Source organism: Orcinus orca, chromosome 11 (assembly GCF_937001465.1).
Source record: "Orcinus orca chromosome 11, mOrcOrc1.1, whole genome shotgun sequence".
In the NCBI taxonomy this organism is placed as follows: Eukaryota; Metazoa; Chordata; class Mammalia; order Artiodactyla; family Delphinidae; genus Orcinus; species Orcinus orca.
Window position 1 is genome coordinate 40,442,921 of NC_064569.1, and position 19,275 is coordinate 40,462,195.

The 19,275-nt window shown below is 38.8% G+C and overlaps 1 protein-coding gene across 2 annotated transcripts in view; it reads right to left on the reverse strand.

The window, feature by feature from the left end:
• Positions 1–18,917, reverse strand: part of LIMA1 (LIM domain and actin binding 1) — an 83,125-nt gene extending 64,208 nt beyond the window's left edge. The window contains exons 1-2 of one of the 2 annotated variants that reach the window (XM_049694097.1): positions 18,780–18,862; positions 16,119–16,152 (exon numbers count right to left, since the gene is read on the reverse strand). The gene's annotated coding sequence lies outside the window, so the exon portion shown is untranslated. Of the gene's footprint in view, positions 1–16,118; positions 16,153–18,779 lie in introns of both variants that reach the window. The other variant, XM_012534611.3, reaches the window with a different exon arrangement.
• Between the last annotated feature and the right edge of the window lie 358 nt (positions 18,918–19,275).

A 19,275-nucleotide genomic window follows, 5' to 3' on the forward strand; every position in this document is an offset into this window, starting at 1 on the left:
TCTCTGTTGACATTTGAGTTGTTGATTAATCCCTCATTTTCGAAATTATATTTCTCCTTTTTTCTTAAATGGAACTCTCCTGCTTCCTTTCCTATCTTTTAAACCATTCACAATTTTCTCATGGAATCCTCTCTCCCTCTCTCTCTCCACTCCTGTTCCTAGACATTACTCAAAGGTCAGTATCTCTCCTCTCTCTGGGTAAGCTCACCTATGCTGAAGTCATCAAAGGTCACTTACACCAAATGATTCCCAAAGCTGTATCATAAGCCCTAACCTTCCTGACTTTCCACTGTATGATGGATAGCTTCATGTGTCACATAAATACACAACATAATACAGCCTAAATCATATGTATCATCCTCTTACCATTACCCTTCAAATTAAGTTTACTTAACCACAGATAATTTTTCTCCAAAGATGAGCTGGCATATGAATTTTTGCTTATATAAAATAAATAACATAGCATGAAAGACAGTATAACGGTAACAAAATGTGTACAAGGTCTGAAGTCAAAAAGAGGACTTCCAGGGTCTCACTCTGCCTCTTTCTAATTGTGTTGACCACAGGCACTTGATTCAACTCTCTGAAGAGTATACCATCATTAACCTTAGCTCATCAAAAATGCCTAACATGTGACACATAGTGAAGAGAGAATGGCATAGGGGCTAAGAGCCTGGGCCTTCCTCCGTACATGTTGCTCCCTCTGTCTGAAAATACTTCAGACTCTCCCTGGCCTTATGATATAGGTCCCAGCTTAGATGACACTTTCCTCCAGATGCTTTCCCTAACCCCGAAGACTGGGCTAAGAGGTTCCTCTTAAGTTTCCAAAGGACTAGATCTACCCCAACATTGATCACACTGTATTTTTTGGATCACATTGTATTTTAACTCTCAGAACAGTGCCTGGCACATGGGTGGGTACTCAAGTATTTGTTAAATGAAGGGAGGTTTACCAGGTATCTGAAATCATTTGTTGGATTCACCTATTTTTATAAACTAGCACTTTGGGGGGGAAAGAAAGTGAAACAAAACAGTGGGTTATGTCTGTTTATTCCGAGATAAATCATTCCAAATAATGGGAAACCAGAGGATATAGCCACCGAAAAAATGGTCTCTAGCATTAAATTCAGTCATAATAAAACGTAACCTTATCTATACAGATTGTTTTAGTTCACTCCCTCTGTTGGAATATTTCAGGTATTTTCTTACAAATGCTATTTCTTACAAATAACTGCCTCTTCAGGTAATAAAGCTAAATAGTAATTCTAGAAACTAAAAGAGAGCTAAGATGAGAAATAAAGAGGGGGGAGACTTAATTCAGTAGGTCACTCAAGTGTTCGTAAGAAGCACCCAGGAAGCTTGTTTAAAATACAGATTTCCAGGTCCCATGCCACGATTCTGATTCATTAGGTCTGGAGTAGGGTCCAGGAAGACCACATCTTAACAAGAACCTTGAAGTGATTCTAGTGTTGGAAGTCTCTCCCCATCATATGCTGGAAAGCACTGAAATAAAAAGGTCTAAGATCTATACGAATTCCAAGAAAAATGGAAAAACAGCAGCATAAGATGTTTTTATATTGTTCATTTCAAATTTTGCATTGTCATTCAAATTTGGCAGTGTAAAAAAAATGGCTGCCCTTCAAAGGTTAACTGAGGTTTGGACAAAATGAACCTGGGTCACTGAACTGATAAATTTGTTGCCCATCATCTAGGTTCATCTAGAACTTCCCTGCCCAGATGGCACAAAATTACTGTGCAGGGACTCCCCTGGTGGTCCAGTGGGTAAGACTCCGTGCTCCCAATGCAGGGGGCCCGGGTTCCATCCTTGGTCATGGAACTAGATCCCACGTGCATGCCGCAACTAAGAGTTCTCATGCCGCAACTAAGATCCCACGTGCTACAACTGGGAACTGGCACAGCCTAAATAAATAAATAAATAAATAAATAAATAAATAAATAAATATATATATATATACACACACACACACACACACACACATATATATATATATATAGTGCAGACCAATAACTCATGATAATAAAATTGAGTTCTTTTTTTTTCTGAAGATTTTTTTTTAACGGCTTATTTATTTATTTGCCATGCCTTGAGGCTTGTGGGATCTTAGTTCCCTGACCAGGGATCAAACCCAGGCCCACCGCAGTGAAAGCACTGAGTCCTAATCACTGGACCACTGTGGACTTCCCAAAGTTGAATTCTTTTTACTCTTTTTTCTCTAGATTGGTTTGTTGCTGAATTTAAAACGTTGCTTGAGAAAAATATACATGGTTAAAAATATGGTATCTGAATAGAAATTCCAATTTATTATCTACTGAATATGAGGGTAACTAAAATTTATTGAGATGTTAAAGTTAAAGCAAGAAGCCAACAGGCTTGAGCTCTAATCTTTATTTAATCTGCCACTAATTAACACTATCATCTGCTTAACAAGTCATCTCTCAAGGCCTCAATTTCCTCTTGTGTAAAATGAAGGGGTTAAAATAGCCTAGTTTTTCTAACTGCGGGTCACAATTAATGAGTCATGAAATCAATTTTAGTGGGTCAGAACCAGCATGCTTGTTTGTTTATGTTAATGAAAAATGGAATGAAACAGAAAATGTTAGAGTGCATCACACATAGGAGAGATAAATATTCTTTTATACAGCTTTTGTTTCAGTTTGTATGTGTATAAACTGGGTAAGAATGTAAAATAGTTCCCACTGTGGCACGTGGTTAAAAAAAAATTATAGTTTGACAAGTGTCGGCGAGGATGTAGACAAAATGAAACCCTCATACACTGCTGATGGGGATCTAAAATGGTGCAGTTGCTTTGGAAAAGAGTTGGCAGTTCCTCAAAAGGTTAAATATATAATTATCGTATGACCTAGCAATTCCACAATTCCAATCCTAGGTAGGTATGTATGTATGTATGTGTGTGTGTGTATCTCCAAGAGAAATGAAAACACATATCCACATATAAACTTGTCCACGAATGTTTCTGAAAGTGGAAACATTCCCATTGTTCATCAACTGATGAACAGATAAACAAAATGTGGTTTATCCATATGAAGGTATATTATTCAGCCATGAAAAGTACTGATACATGCTACAACATGGATGAACCTTGAACAAATTATACCAAGTGAAAGAAACCAGTCACAATAGAGTACATATTGTATGATTCCATTTATAGAAGATGTCTAGAAGAGGCAAATCTATAGAAACGGAAAGTAGAGTAGTGATGGCCTACCACTTGGGGGTGGGGGAGAAGGGCTGACTGCTAATGGTTATGGGGTTTTTCCAGGAAGTGATGAAAATGTTGTAAAATGGATTGTGGTGATAGCTGCACAACTCTGTTAATATACCACAAACCATTGAATTTTACACTTTAAATAGGTAAATTGTATGTTACATGAATTATGTTTCAATAAAACTGTTACTTTAAAAAATTATAGTTTGAAAGTCACTAGACTAGATGACAGATATCACTGAGGTCCCTGAGAGTTCTCAGTGTACCCCCATACAGGGCTCACTTCACCCATCCTCCCACAATGGTTATCTGGAGGCAGGGCAGTAAGTTATCATGGAAACACCAACTGACTCCAATTCTGATTCCAGTGCTAACCAGATGCATGGTGACCTCTTTGTACTACCCTCTTCTTCTACATAAAATGAGGATGATAACCTACCCTACAGGGTTGTTCTAAACATAAAAGGAGATAATAAATGTGTACCATGCCTAGCACATAGCTTGAGGTCACAGCCCGATCTTGTCAGTCTCCATATGCCTCCGTGTCTAAGACACATTCAATAAACATTATTCCAGAGGCTTCATTAACAGGATACACATTTGGGCTTAGTTTACTTGTCACATTGTCTTAAGGCCTATGTCATTAGACTCTGATAAAAAATAATTCATAAATGTAATTTTTGCTTCAGCTGTTTGACTTTTTTTTAGTGCAAAAATTACTCTCTTTATAATATTGTATAATGGAAAGAAATTAGTGGTCTCTTTAAAACATTGAAATTTTAATTACATAATTATTAGAAAAGCTACCCATCTCTTCTCAAATGTTTGTTTTGGGCACTTTGAGCAATTACTTTTTGTAGTTTCTATTCAGAGGTCAAATTAGGGGAACCCCCTGGCGGTCCAGTGGTTAGGACTCCGTGCTTGCACTGCAAGGGGCATGGGTTCCATCCCTGGTCGGGGAACTAAGATCCCACAAGCCTCACGGCGTGGCCAAAAAAAAGAAAGTCTATTGAGCACTTGAAATGTGACTAGTTTGTATTGAGATGTTCCGTAAGTGTAAAATACATACCAGATTTTATTTAACAACCTAAATGGGAAAAGAATTTGAAAAAGAACAGATACATGTATATGTATAACTGAATCACTTTGCTGTACACCTGAAACTAACACAACACTGTTAATCAACTATACTCCAATATAAAATAAAAAGTTAAAAAAGTCAAATTAGGGGCTTCCCTGGTGGGGCAGTGGTTAAGAATCCACCTGCCAATGCAGGGGACAGGGGTTCGAGCCCTGGTCTGGGAAGATCCCACATGCCGCGGAGCAACTAAGCCTGTGCGCCACAACTACTGAGCCTGTGCTCTAGAGCACGTGAGCCACAACTACTGAGCCCGAGTGCCTACAGCCCATGCTCCTCAACAAGAGAAGCCACCACAATGAGAAGCCCACGCACTGAGACGAAGAGTAGCCCTCTCTCACTGCAACTAGAGAAAGCCCACATGCAGCAACGAAGAGCCAACGCAGCCAAAAATAAAAATAAATAAATAAATAAAATTTTTTAAAAAATCAAATTAAACATTATTCACTTTTTTAGTATAAACGTAACTAAACTGCAAAAAGGATAAGTCCATATATAAGTGTTGGAATGTGCAATCAAAATTTTTTTTCTTTAATTAGGTCAGTAGTTTTCAAAAATAGTTCCAGCAGCCAAGGTGTAATCCATCAGCGTCCCTCCCATTTCCCCACACCGCCACCCTCCTTCACCCTCCTCCTTCCTTCTGGGGAACGTCTCCTCCGCTGGTCTCAACAAACACTTCAAGCTGCCATTTTCTTCACTGTCTAGCTTCCTTGGTCAGAGTGACTGGTCAAAGGATGAGCCTGCTCATCATAATCAATTAGGTGGAAATATACAATACACAAAACAGAAGCCTCTACCTGCTCTTGTCCACCCCTTCTCCCAAGCCAATTCTACTTCCCAAAGGTAACCTCTGTCACAGTTTGGAGTAAAGATTTTCTGATATTGCCTATACATGTTAATAACAGCAAACATATAGTACTATGTGTCAGTCACCATTCTAAGCATTCAGTATACATTATCTCATTTTATCTTCACAACAGCTCATGAGGAAGCTATTATCACTATGCCTATCTTACAAATGAGAAAACTGAGGCACAGAGAAGTTAACACATGTCACAGGTGAACACACATTTTTAAAAACTGTAATGGTTTTATGTTGATGTGCTATTCAGTAATTATTTCTTCTTGGACAGCTTCCCACATTGAGATGTACAGATCAGATCTACCTCAACCTTTCAGTACCACATACTATTTCATTCTGCAATAGTTTATGACTTATTGAATGAAGCCCGTGTCAATGAACATTTATGTGGTTTTAGGTTCTTCATTTTTAAGAACAAGACTGCAGTGAACATGCTTCTACTATTGCCTACTTTCAGGTGTGCATCTAAGGTGTAACTTCCTAAAACAGCATTTCATAGGTTCAAAAGACTTATGTATTAAAATTTTTAAGAGACATTTCCAAATGTTCCTCAAAAAAAGTTGCCTCAATTTATATATAATTTTGCATCAATGTATATTTGAACTATTAGCTATATGAGAAAGCTTATTCTCTACATCCTTGTCAATGTTGAGCATTATTTTTTTTAAGATTTTTTTTTATGTGTACCATTTTTTAAAGTCTTTATTGAATTTGTTACAATATTGTTTCTGTTTTATGTTTTGGCTTTTCAGCCACGAGGCATGTGGGATCTTGGCTCCTCCACCAGGGATTGAACGCCCACCCCCTGCACTGGAAGGCAAAGTCTTAACCAGTGGACCACCAGAGAAGTCCCATACTGAGCATTATTAATCACTTTTATTTTTTCCGGTCTGCTAGATATGTGAAAAATGGTACATTATTGTTTTAGTTTTTATTCTTTTAATCATAAGGAAGGTTGAGCATATTTTAAAATGTATATTGGCCACTTAATACACTTACTTTTTGAAACTACATTTATTTTTAAAAGGTCATTTATAAATTGTTTATTATCTCTACAACTTAATTACTTTTTAAATTTGCACAAGGACCTTCTGAATATCATGTGTAACTCCTTGTACAATTCAAATTGCCTCTCACAGCAGCTGTCTTTCCTGGTGTCTGATTCCCATCCAGATCTCATTAATATTCTTTCCAAATAGAAATGTTGCTTCACTATACAGATGAGACCTTCGTTTCTGTAGAGTTCTCTTCTGTAGGGTACCCACCCCTTGATTGCTCATCAATATTCCCAGCACAGCACAACCCTGTGAGAAGTCTGACTGACACTATGTGACAATCCAGGCATTAAGATCACTCTGTGGTTATGCTTCAGCTGCTACCCTCAACTAGCCAGTCTAAGGCTTCTTAGTCGTGTGAGGGGAAGGGTGCTCTGAATATCAAGATCATCTTTGGAATCTGAATCTCTCATGCGGAGTCCAAACACGTCTAATTTTTCTGAAAAGGGTCCCCTATGATTCCAATGTAAAAACAGCTTTGGGAGTGCAGTTTTGGCTTGATCCCGGGGTCATTAGGCCGGAGCAGGGAGGCGAACATAGACCCTAATCACCTACCATCTAGATGACTGTGTCAGAATCAGGTAAAAGTTTGAGCCACCTTAGCATAGGGATCAGTTATATGCAAAGACATTCATTCCATTTGATCTTATTCACTTAATCCTTAATGATACCATGAAATAAATACTATTCTCGTCTTTCAGAGGAAGAGGCTCAGAAAGGTTAAATAACTTGCTCAAGGTAACACAGCTAGTAAGTGGCAGAGCCAGGATTTGAAAAAGTGTGACAGACCCTAATGTCCGTGCTCTGATGATTTACTGAAAATCACATCCTCCCTGTATCTGGGGGTGGTCTGGGCCACTCTCAAAGTGTCTCAAAACTAGAAATGGAAACGGCTGGGCCACATACCCCAGCCTGTTCCACCTCTAAGGCAATTCTGCCCCAGTTTCTTTCAGCTCAGGTCCACATCTTGAGTCTACCACTTATCTATTTATTTATTTATTTTTTGGCCACACCACCCAGCTTGCGGGATCTTAGTTCCCCAACCAGGAATTGAACCCGGGCCCACTGGCAGTGAAAGCACCAAGTCCTAACCACTGGACTGCCAGGAATTCCCAACCACTTATCTATTAAGTAAAATTAGGAAAATCACTCTAAGCCTTAGTTTCATCATCTCTAAGATGTTCCTTTAGCTTAGTGCTAAAATAAGTGCTTAATAAATATTGACAGTAGTGGTGGTAATAACAATAGCTAACATTCACTGAACATTTACCATGTACTAGATATTGTTTTAATTGTTTTGCAAATGTAAATTTATTAATCCTCATAGTAACACATTCAGAATAGTATTGTCCCACTTTACAGATGAAGAAACTGAGGCCCAGAGAGGTTAAATAAATCCTAGCTCTTACTCATTTTTTAGAAGGCTGGGATGGAAACAATGATCTCAAGCACAAAGGATAAACCAGAAATGCAGTTCCAATGCACACTGTACTTCATGGTCTACTTATTTTTGTTAAATCAGCAATTTAAAAAAAAGAGCATCTCTGATGTTGTCTCCGAGAAACTGGTAGTTACAACCAGAAAAACTACAGCTGCTCAAAACCCTGACGCCATTTCTCTGCACCAAAAAGTTTAAACCTCTGTCAAATTATACCTTGAAAGGGCCAAATTTTAGGTGTTCTCAACACCTCTGTAAAAACTCTAAGTTGAAGATGATATAATTATCATTTTCTTACATGCTTCTATTACTTTATTCATTCATTTGAATATCTTATCTTCTTGTACTTTTGAAACCCACATTAGCTTTTTACATAATTGTGGTAATCTTCACAAAGCTTATTTAGACAGTTTAAAGAGTAACCCCTAATTATGGCCTTTACAAACTGACTTCAGTCTAAAATTTTCAGGTCATGAAGAACCGACCAAGAACCTTTCTGATCTTTTCTTTTTCCTTTAAATTAAGGAATTACCAGATCTAATCCAATTTTAATTCTATCTCTTCTCTCAAATCTAATTTGTTACTTATTCACTAGGTTCTTCTTCCCCCTTCCCCCCAGTTGATAATTAACTCACTGTAAGGACAAACATAGTCCAATGCAGTGAGGTTTTTTCCCCAGTATTTTTTCACACATAGCAAGGAAAATCTCTCCAAGTAAGTAAAAAAAAACCCAAACAAACAAAAAAACCCAAAACAAAACAAAGCCCCCACAGATAATGATGTCAATAACTTCAAATTTAAAGTGAAAATTAGAGAAAAGTATAGTTAACTGGAAAAAGAATATAGAAATTTAGAGTTGACTGAGGCCATTACACAAAACATGGATTTACTCTGAATTCCTGTTTCTTCTTTAACCTTTGTACCATTTCATACTTGAACATCAGATGCATCAAATATCACTTCCTGGTACAGTGCAGGAGCTCAATAAATATGTTATATGAATGAAAAACAGTATTATCCAAGTTCTCAGTTCCCACATATCTTGACAAAGACCCACCTGCATAATTGAGTGTCTGCCTATGAACTACATACTCCCAGGTCTTGAAAATTACATGCTAATTAAGACAAAGTGGCTAATTAAAGAGTCTTCTTTGCAATGTCAAAGCAGAAGAAATATATACACTTATTTAAGAAGGCTGCATCTGTTAAAGATATAACCTCCTTATACCAGTCCTTTGTCCTTAATAATTAATCAAGTTTTCTCCAAATACAGGGCTTCTTAGTTTCACTCCTGGCCATTTCCAGGAAGGGCCTGGCTTCCATTCTTCTTATCTGAAATTTTAGATGATGTATTTTTTTCAGGACTTGCTCAATCTTAAAAGCCAGTTCAGATCAATTTAACCAATCCCTTCAAGTAGGAGAATTAAAACAGGTTTACTGAAAAGTGACTCTTCTCTAGGCAAGTTCTCTAACCTTTCCTTTCTGTAAAAATCTGAGAAGCTAACCCAGAACAATGCTTTAATCAAGGACAAGCATAGCCGAGGCTGGTCACATAAAGAATTACCAAATCACACAGTCACAGAAGTGATACAATTTTGCTACTTATGTGAACCAATACTATGCATCATATTTCTTAAGGACTGGTTACAAACATATTAATGTTAATGATTTAATTACATTTTAATGTTTACCTTCTAAAATTACATCAAATTATGGTGCTGTTTTTAAAAAGCCATTGAGAGGCATTTATTGAGTAGTGGTCTTTTATTCTCCATGGGAAAGTCAATCAGCTTCTTTGGGTAGGTTTCAGTTTCTTTATCTCAAAAACAGATAATAATTCACAAGGGATGGTTATGAGGATTAAGTGAGAAAATAAAAGTATAACTACTTTGAAAAGTATAAATTGCTATAAAACTATTATAATTTTTAATAAAATTTCAAGCCAGTTTCAAGGAAAAAAATTAGTGGGATTAAAAATTATTCTACCCAATGAGGATAAATTGGAAAAAAATTAGAACTGATTACTTAACATTGTCTGGTTTGGCTAGATGTTAACAAGAAACCCCTTGGTTAATTAAGACTGTTGCTAAAAACTTCTCTAATCAATACACTGTCCTATTTCAGGGCATGTAGTAAGTATAATGAAAATAATTTCATCTTTCCTTGAGGATTCTAGGTAGCTTTCTTATTTTTCTCCTAGAGAAGGAAAGCAGAATAAAATTTCTGATTGCTTGAAAATTCTAGTCAGTTGGTTCTAGTTTTGCTATACTTGCTTTTAAAAATGTAATGAGAGCTAATAGACTAGTATTGGCCAGCAGTAATAACCCTGAAAGTAGATGCTGACAGTGGTAGTAAAATAGTGGCCTGGATCCTGGGAACATCTTGGAAAACCTGCACTCAGGTGGAACTGAATCCTGCCTATCACAGTATCCAAACCTTTGTCCTGCTACCTTCAGAAATCCTCAGAGACTGCTACCTGATTTGAACCCTGATGGAAATATCTCAAGCTGTTGTCCATTAAAAAAAAAAAAACCACAACAAAACTTTGGATTGCAAACCAAAACAAGACTTGTTAAAAGAAGTCTCTCTTCAAGGCTCATTCATTCATTCAACAAATATTTGAGCACTTACCATGTGTCATGCAGTGCTCTATTTGCTCAGGATATAACACTAAAAGTGACAGACAAGGTCTCTGCTCTCATGAAGCTTCCATTCCACTGGGGAAGCTGGACAATTAAACACTGTGATTAGTGCTGTGAAGGAAATACAAAGAGAGTAACTGGAGTGGTGGTAGGAAAGGGGGCAGATACTTTAGATACTGGCCAGGGAAGGCCTCTTTGAGTGAATGACATTTGAGGTGAAACCTGAATGATGGGGAGGAGACAGGCAGCCAGCCAGGTGAAGAGAAGAGATGGGAGAGTTTTCCTGGCAAAGGAAATAGCAAATGCAAAGGCCCTGAGGCAGGAATAATATGGCTAGGGAGTGAGAAGTATGAAATGATGACAGAGCCAGTTTAAATAGGATTTACAAGGAATGGTAGAAGATTTTAATTTTATTCTCAGTGTGATGTGATGTCAAACATTGTTAGACAATAGTGTTTGCAACATGAGATATATTTAATGTATTCTATGAGTATTTAATTGCTTATTACATGTATAATGGTTGCAAAATGAAAAGGAAAGGCAAGGTTCTCACACTTAGAAGGTTTACAATCTATTAAGGAAGCAATAATTCATAAACAGTGACAGCACTAAGGTAAAAAATGAAGTAAAAATAAAGTGCCAACTGAAGGCTGGGGAGGGAGCCACTGATTCAAATAGAAGACTTTAGAAAAGGCTTCATTTTTTTAAAGTAGCATTTAATTTGAGCTCTTAAGGAAAAAGGATTTAAGGGGGGCAGGGGGGGGAAGGGGGGAGTCTGAGGCTGTGGGAACTGCATGAGCAAAGGCACAGAGGCAGGAAAGGACAGGGTGGGTCCAGGAAACCGTGAATCATTGTATGGCTACAGTGCCAGGTGGGTGGGTAGTGATGTGAGAGATAAGCCTGGAAAAATAGACTGTCAGGGTGTGGAAGTTGGGGTCTTGAATGGCATGCAGAGAAATTTAGACTTGATTTACTTGGGCTTTGGTTCCCCTTAAGTATGTAAAAGAATCTCTTCAGGTACTTAAAACTGCAGATTCCCATGCCCCATCCCTCCAGATACACTGATTTGTAAGTCTAGGTGGGACCTATGAATCTCCTTTTTAAACCAACACTCCAGGTGATTCTGAGACAGATAATCAGGAAACCATACTTTGAAAATCAGTGTTCTATTTTTTTATGACAAGTCTGGACTGAAAGGGAAAAACTGAAGCCAACTCTAAGGATTGCTCAAGAACTCTAACAAAAAAGGGGGAGCTGAATTAGAAGAGCCATTATCACTGTTGGGATAGTATCAACCAAAGCTGGTGATTAAATGTGGGAGGAGAGAAGGACGGAAGTGTTCAACACAACTTCTATCCTTGTCCCTAGGGAAATTAGGTGGACGCAGGTACCTGGTGCAGAGGGACCATCCACATGGTCTACCAGGTGTTGGAAATATGGATCTGGGCTCAGAAGATATGCAAAGGCACTAAACATACTGGTTAGGTACTCCAAAGTAAATTCAAGACAAATTAAAGAATATAAAAAGTAAAACCATAAAATTTAGAAGGAAATTGAAGTGAATACTTAACCCATCTCTGGATGGCAAAAGACTTCTGAACATAAAAGCAACAGAAAAATCCCGAAGAAAAAGATTTATAGATAAGAAATAATATACCACGTACGAAATTAAAATAACTAAACATTTGACCATAGAACTAAGAATTAATATTCTTAAAACGAAGAGCTTATATGGGAATTCCCTGGTGGTCCAGTGGTTAGGACTCAGCGCTTTCACTGTCAGGGCCAGGTTCAATCCCTGGTTGCGGAACTAAGAGTTAAAGACAAACAAACAAAAAACCGAAGAGCTTATACAAATCACAAAGAAAAAAACACGAAGAATAGTTTCTGTATGGAATAGGGGAAGTTATTAAATAACTTGGCTTGGTAGCTTAAACATCTTGTCATAAAGAGACTTGCTTTATATGCACTAGAGATGATCGGGCTTTGTGGCATAGATCAGCAGGGCTCTTTCGATGTACTTTACCAGGTAATCAAGTGTCAACCTACGGGAGTGCCTAAAAATACCGATTGTTGTAATTTCTATTGTCTTGAGAGTACAAATACATTAAATTGCCCCCAGGCTCCACTAAGCCTTGACACCCCTAGGGAAAATGCCTTTATTGCATCCAGTCTTTCCTTGGCTCTATGTATTTAAAATGTGTGCCGGGTTAGGGATGGGACAGAAAATAATTTCACAATGTCTAGTGAGCAGTGGTTCATAAGTCATCCTTTCGATACATAGGTTGTATGGATTTTGGGATCAATAGCCCAACCCTCTCATTTTACAGATGAGGCTCAGAGAAGATGAATGACTTGCCCAAGATCATCTAAGTGATTGGTTCCCAACACTAAGCTGGGAATCCTGACTCTTAAGCCAGCACCCTTTCCATTTTGCGGTGCTGCTCCATCCATCACAAGCTCTGGATTCTCAAAATAATGGACATGTAAAACACCATAATGTCAACTTCTATACACTTTCCGCTTTAATCACTCCACTCATTCAGTTTGGCCTAATAAAAACCTGTACTCCCTCCCCCAAAGCCCCAAATAAATGAAAGAACTCCAAACAAACAAATAAAAAACATAATTAAAATATTAAGACATTTGGGCTTCCCTGGTGGCGCAGTGGTTGGGCGTCCGCCTGCCAATGCAGGGGACACGGGTTTGTGCCCCGGTCCGGGAGGATCCCACGTGCCGCGGAGCGGCTGGGCCCGTGAGCCATGGCCGCTGAGCCTGCGCGTCCGCGTCCGGAGCCTCTGCTCCGCGGCGGGAGGGGCCACAGCGGTGAGAGGCCCGCGTACCGCAAAAAAAAAAAAAAAAAAAATTTAAGACATTTAAAAATGAGAACAGATTAACCAAAAGACAATTCACAGAAATGGAAATGAAGGTATGAAAAATGTTCACTCTCACTAGTAATTAGAGAAATACAAATTAAATCACTTTTGCTTATCAAATTAGTAAAGATAAAAAAATAAGATTCAGTGTTAACGAAGGATGCACTAAGAGGCCCTCACAATCACCATAGGTGAGAATATTGATCTAGTCCTTATGAAAACACAATTTGACAGCAGTACTTTTTAATTTTCATGCCCTTTGACCCAGTAATTAAACTTCTGGGAATCTAACCTAAGGAAATAATGAGTGATTCGTACAAAGATTTATGCATAAATTTGTTCTCAGTTTTTTCACTTATTAATAATGGTGTAAAAATCAAAACATCCAAGTACATAGTTAAATTTTGCAACATCAATACAATAGGGTATTAAACATCCATTAAAATTGTTTTCAAGTAATTTTGATGCCATGGAAAATCATGGAATAATGTAAAGTGGAAAAGCAGATACAAAACTCTATCTACTGTAAGAAAATGAACCCAGTTACCTGTGTGTTTATGTGAGTGTGTTTGTGTGTATCAAAGGAAAAAAAAAAAAAGACTGAAAGGAAATACACCAAACAGTACTTCTCTGCAGAACAGATTATGGACTATTTTGTCTCCTTCATAATTTATTTTTTTCCCAGGTCTTCTGTAACTAGCATATATAATTCTTATTTTCAAAATATGTATGGATGTTTGTATATGTGAAAATAAAACAAGAATTATATATATAATATGAAAAGAGGTTTTAAAGATGATTAATTTGTAAATCACTCACATTCAGGTATCAGTTGAAGTCATGGAAATAGATCAGATTGCTCGGGGAGAGAGTATAAGGAGAACAGGATGCTGGACAGGTCATGGCCAACACACACATTTAAGGGGCAAAAAGACTGTGAATTAGTGAAGGAGCATGGAAGGAAATGGTTAGATGGAGAACCAGATAGAGTCACATCAAGAAAGCACATGAAAGTGGACAGAAAAGTTGTCCACTTGGTCAAATGTTGTCAAGTGACGAGGAGGAGGCCAGTGACAGGGCCATTAGAGGGAAATCACTGGGTACTACGCATGGACAGATCAGTTTCCTCTAGTGCTGGTGGTGGAAATCAAATCTGAGCAAATATTACCTGTTCAATAAAATTGACTGTGAGGAAAAGAAGTCCTGTGCTTAAATTATTTGCTTAAGCTTCAGTTTATGGGGGAAAAAGGTTGTGGAAATCTAAAACCAAGTAAAAGCATATCAGGATGACTAATCTATGGGTAATGAAACAAAAATTGGCAATACTTTGGTGTACAAGAAAAAACATGTTTGAGGGATTGTAAAGTTTCCATTTAGTGAGCTCCATTATAGGATAAATACGGGAGAAAACAGCTCCACACTTGTTACCAGAAGTACAAAAAAGCTGTTGTCTTTTTTCCCCAAACATGCAAGTTCTTAGTTTCAGAGCAGTATTAAAGAAATTCTTTAAAAATAAAAATAATGTAAAATTTCATAGCATCATGTTAACTTTTTTTTTTTTTTGGCCATGCCGCACGGCTTGTGGGATCTTAGTTCCCTGAACAGGGATTGAACCTGGGCCCTCGGCAGTGAGAGTGTGGAGCCAAGGAATTCCCCATGTTAACTTCTTATGACTGGACATGTGAAGTTTCTAGAAACATTTTCAAATATAAAGAAATCATCTGACATGCTAAATAATGGATTTATTGTTGGGTCAAACCTTGTCCTGTTTATGAAAAGAGGTCTGCATTAGCACAATAACTTGACTGAGTCTCAAGGACTTTCCCTCCAGCCACAGAATAAACAAATCAGTATAGCCCTACCAAGAGTACCATTTACCATAGAATCTCAATTCCACAACCATTAAGTAGAAACTACTCAACTTACAACCGCTCATTTGTTACTAAAGAACCTTGAAGAGTCTGTGTTAAGTAATTTAACATCACCTGGAGATTACTGTACACAATCCAAAATAAAGTACTTAAACTTCCTATCAAAAAACATACAGTGAAAGACCATACCAACCTTAAAAAAAAAAGTCTTTTCTTATGGAAATTCCTGACTTAGGAACCAAGGCACACTTTTTCCTATCTGCAGAAAGAGTACAATTCCAATCTCAGTGAAAGTCGCCTACTTATGAGTGTATGGAATTTAGAATGCCTGAAAACTAGTTTTGCTGTCAACATAAATAATGACAAATTCTCCCAATTTGTGGTTAGGTGGCCTTTTATGGCAAAGATGTCTAATGATCTCCCACACTCTCAACATTCTTTTGTGTCTGTGTTGTATATATGTCTTTGATGAACCTTTCTGATACAGAAGCTCTAAATGTTGAAAAATACCAGAGGAGGGACTTCCCTGGTGGAGCAGTGGTTAAGAATCCACCTGCCAATGCAGGGGACACAGGTTCGAGCCCTAGTCCGGGAAGATTCCCACATGCCGCAGAACAATTAAGCCCGTGAGCCACAACTACTGAACCTGCGCTCTAGAACCTCAAGCCACAACTACTGAAGCCCATGCGCCTAGAGCCTGTGCTCCATAACAAGAGAAGCCCCCGCAATGAGAAGCCCGCGCAACGGAATGAAGAGTAGACCCTGCTCGCCACAACTAGAGAAAGTCCGTGTGCAGTAACGAAGACCCAATGCAGCCAAAAAAAAAAATAATAAATAAATAAATTTATTTTAAAAAAAAGAAAGAAAAATACCAGAGGAAATCCAGATATTTGAAACCCTAAGAGGAACAATAATTAAAATTTGTACTTGAAAACATAAGTAAACAACAAAATCATTGTAGATACACAAAATACATGCAAATACCTACTGTCTTTCGAAAAATTCCTGGTGGGACCACTTTCCTAGAGCGTGAACAGAGAGAAACAATGTCAAAGGAGGTAAGAAATGTGTTCATCAAGTACCATGGCTCATTGCCAAATGAAACAACCATCATCGGTATTATTAACTCAAAATCTCTATTTTATTTCTTTTAACATCTTTGTTGGAGTATAATTGCTTTACAATGTTGTGTTAGTTTCTGCTGTATAACAAAGTGAATCAGCTATATGTACACATATATCCCCATATCCACTCCTTCTTGTGCCTCCCTCCCACCCTCCCCATCCCACCCCTCTAGGTGGTCACAAAGCACTGAGCTGATCGCCCTGTGCTATGCAGCTGCTTCCCACTAGCTACCTGTTTTACATTTGGTAGTGTGTATATGTCCATGCCACTCTCTCACTTCGTCCCAGCTTACCCTTCCCCCTCCCCGTGTCCTCAAGTCCATTCTCTACGTCCGCGTCATTATTCCTGTCCTGCCCCTAGGTTCATCAGAACTATTTTTTTTTTTAATCTCTATTTTAAAAATGAAAAACATAATCATATAGAAGGGACTGTGGCATGTTCATCCTCTATATACTAGAACACTGGCACACTGTAGGCAGTTACTAAATGCCTGCAGTTTATGAAGAACACTGCAGACTACCACAGACTTCAGATCATTAAAATGCTGCAAAGAATCTTCAAACATTTCTGACCCTTTCCTCCTCCACCCTGTCCCCTGCTCCAAAAAAAAAGAAAAGAAAAGAAAGAGAAAGAAAGAAAGAAAAAGACATTTTGATGGTACCTTAGCAAGAAAAAGTATCCTCTGTCATCAAGATGTGCTGTTAATAGAATTGTTTTCACTTCTGAAGCTTTCTTTTCTTATAATTATTAGGTGGTTAAAATTTGGCCCACCTTTAACCAGAATCTGGAACAAAACTTGAATGTATCAAGCTAAACAAAGTTACACAATGGACCAAGTTTTACAAAATGGCACTGCTTTGCTAATGTTGCCAATATACTATTCTCTTCCCAGAGGCTCTAGAGTTCAGGGACTACATGATAACAACACTTCTAGGCCCAATTCAGAACTGTGAAAATAGCTCCACCAACTATTTACTGAACTACATAGAATTAATGACAAGTCCTAATCCCATTATCAAAAGGCCATAATGTTGACAGAACATAAGGTAAGGAATATGACTGACACAAATACATGGACTGAAGAGAATCACTCACTATTGCTCAAAGGTTTTTGTTACTGTTGTTGTTTATTTTGTTTTGTGTTCAAGGAAAAGCAGAAGAGGGAATTTTTTAAAAACTGTATTCTCTGTGCTCCTACAGCACTCTGGGTTGATCTCTAGTATAGCACTGGCCTCACTAATACTCTAAATTGTATCTATTGACCTGCCTAACCCATTTGATTTTAAGCTATTTTAGAGTAAGAACATTTAGAACTTTGAATCCACAGGACTGACAATACAAGAGGCACTCAATAAATGTTTTGTCCAAAAAAATGAAATGAGTTCTTAAAGTGATTACCTAGTACGATGTTATGTGTTGTTCTATCAATGCAAAACAAAGAAATACATATGTACACACTCGTTTTTGAAGGTCTACCTAAAACATGATCATCCTTCTTCCAGGCTATAACTCCACAGGAGCTTAGGAAATGCTCATTGAGGGTCATCTTCTTTTGTGCCTACATCAGACCTCAGAAAAAAGTGTTATTTCATGGTTTCTAAAATACTTATTTGTGAATAGTATTAATAACTATGCAAAGGAAAAGTATTCCATTTAACCACTTAAATCAAGAGCAAAAGAAAGAACACCTAATGCAAAAGAAGACCTCTCCCCTTTTAAAGGGTCACTGTCTTAACGGCTGATAACTCCCTAATTATCTTTGACTAACTTGAAAAGTCAAGTCAATAGAACCATCTGGATTAGGCAGACTTCTGAAAGCTGGAATTAGGTGAAAGATAATAGTATTTCAAATATCTCTCACCAGGATTGTAAGCACCAGTAAGGAGGTAAGGAAGGGTGCCAGATGGTTAGCTCCTAGCACCTACAGCTTCAGGCTTAGTAGGTGTAGCCAGGGGTGTACAGTTACCTTATATTAACACCTACGTATTGACAGGTGCCATATGTACACGATAGCGATTCTGGGGTGACACATCCAGCTGTAAGGACTGCTATATTATCAACATATCTCAAAAGGCTGAATGGAAGGGGAGAAAAATCGAAGAGGGAGGGAATGGCTAAAAATGGAGAATGGAAAAGAGCAGTTGAATTATTAGAATATTTCCCTGGGAGACTATTTTGAATTTTGATGAACTGCCGCTTTCCTCCACCACACCAAAAAAGTATATATTGTTACATATAGTTAGAAAGGAGTGTTCCAGTTGGAGGAGGAGGGGATCCTATCAGTTCCCGCCCTCAGGCAGCAAAAGCTCCGCTCTACATAATTACTCCAACCCCAGCGCAGTACCCAGAAGTGGAAAGAGCAAAGGATCAGCAGCTCCTCCACTCCCTCTCTCGAGGGGGAGGGGTTCACGCTCCTTGTGTTCCCCCCACCCCCAAAAGTCCCGGGAGAAAGAGGGTGTGGAGGGAATTCGAGGTCTCCGCGCACTCTCCAGCTGTGGAGGATGTGGAGAAAGAAGGCCCTTACCTGGCTAACAGCGGTCTTTTCTCTGCGCTGCTACCAGCCCTGGTACGGGTCCCTGGCGCTTTGCCTTGCGCACCTGTCGCGACCCAGCTGCAACACCTACAGCTCCCTGCGGCCCCGCCCCGGTCCGGCTCAGAGCCCCGCCCAAGACCCCGCCCACCGACGCGGGGGCGCGCACGTCAGACCGTCTCCCGCGCGGCCTCGGGGAGAGCGTGCGCGCCGCCGGCTGCGTGCTCCTCCTCACGGCTGCTCGCGTTGCTCTGCGGTGCGGCGTCGGCGTGGTGAGGGGCGTGGCTGCTTTTGCCAGGGGCCGTGTCTCGCCCTTTGTTCTTTGAGGGGTCTACGCTCTTGCACGACGTAGAGTTCTGTGCTTCTGTACTTTGGCTTTAACCTGCTGACTCAGAGCTTCCACAGTTTGACTCAAGAGCGATTAGGAGATTTGTCTTAGGTTCAAGTGTAGGCCAGTCACCAACCAGGTTCCTGGTGCTTTTGGGGTAAG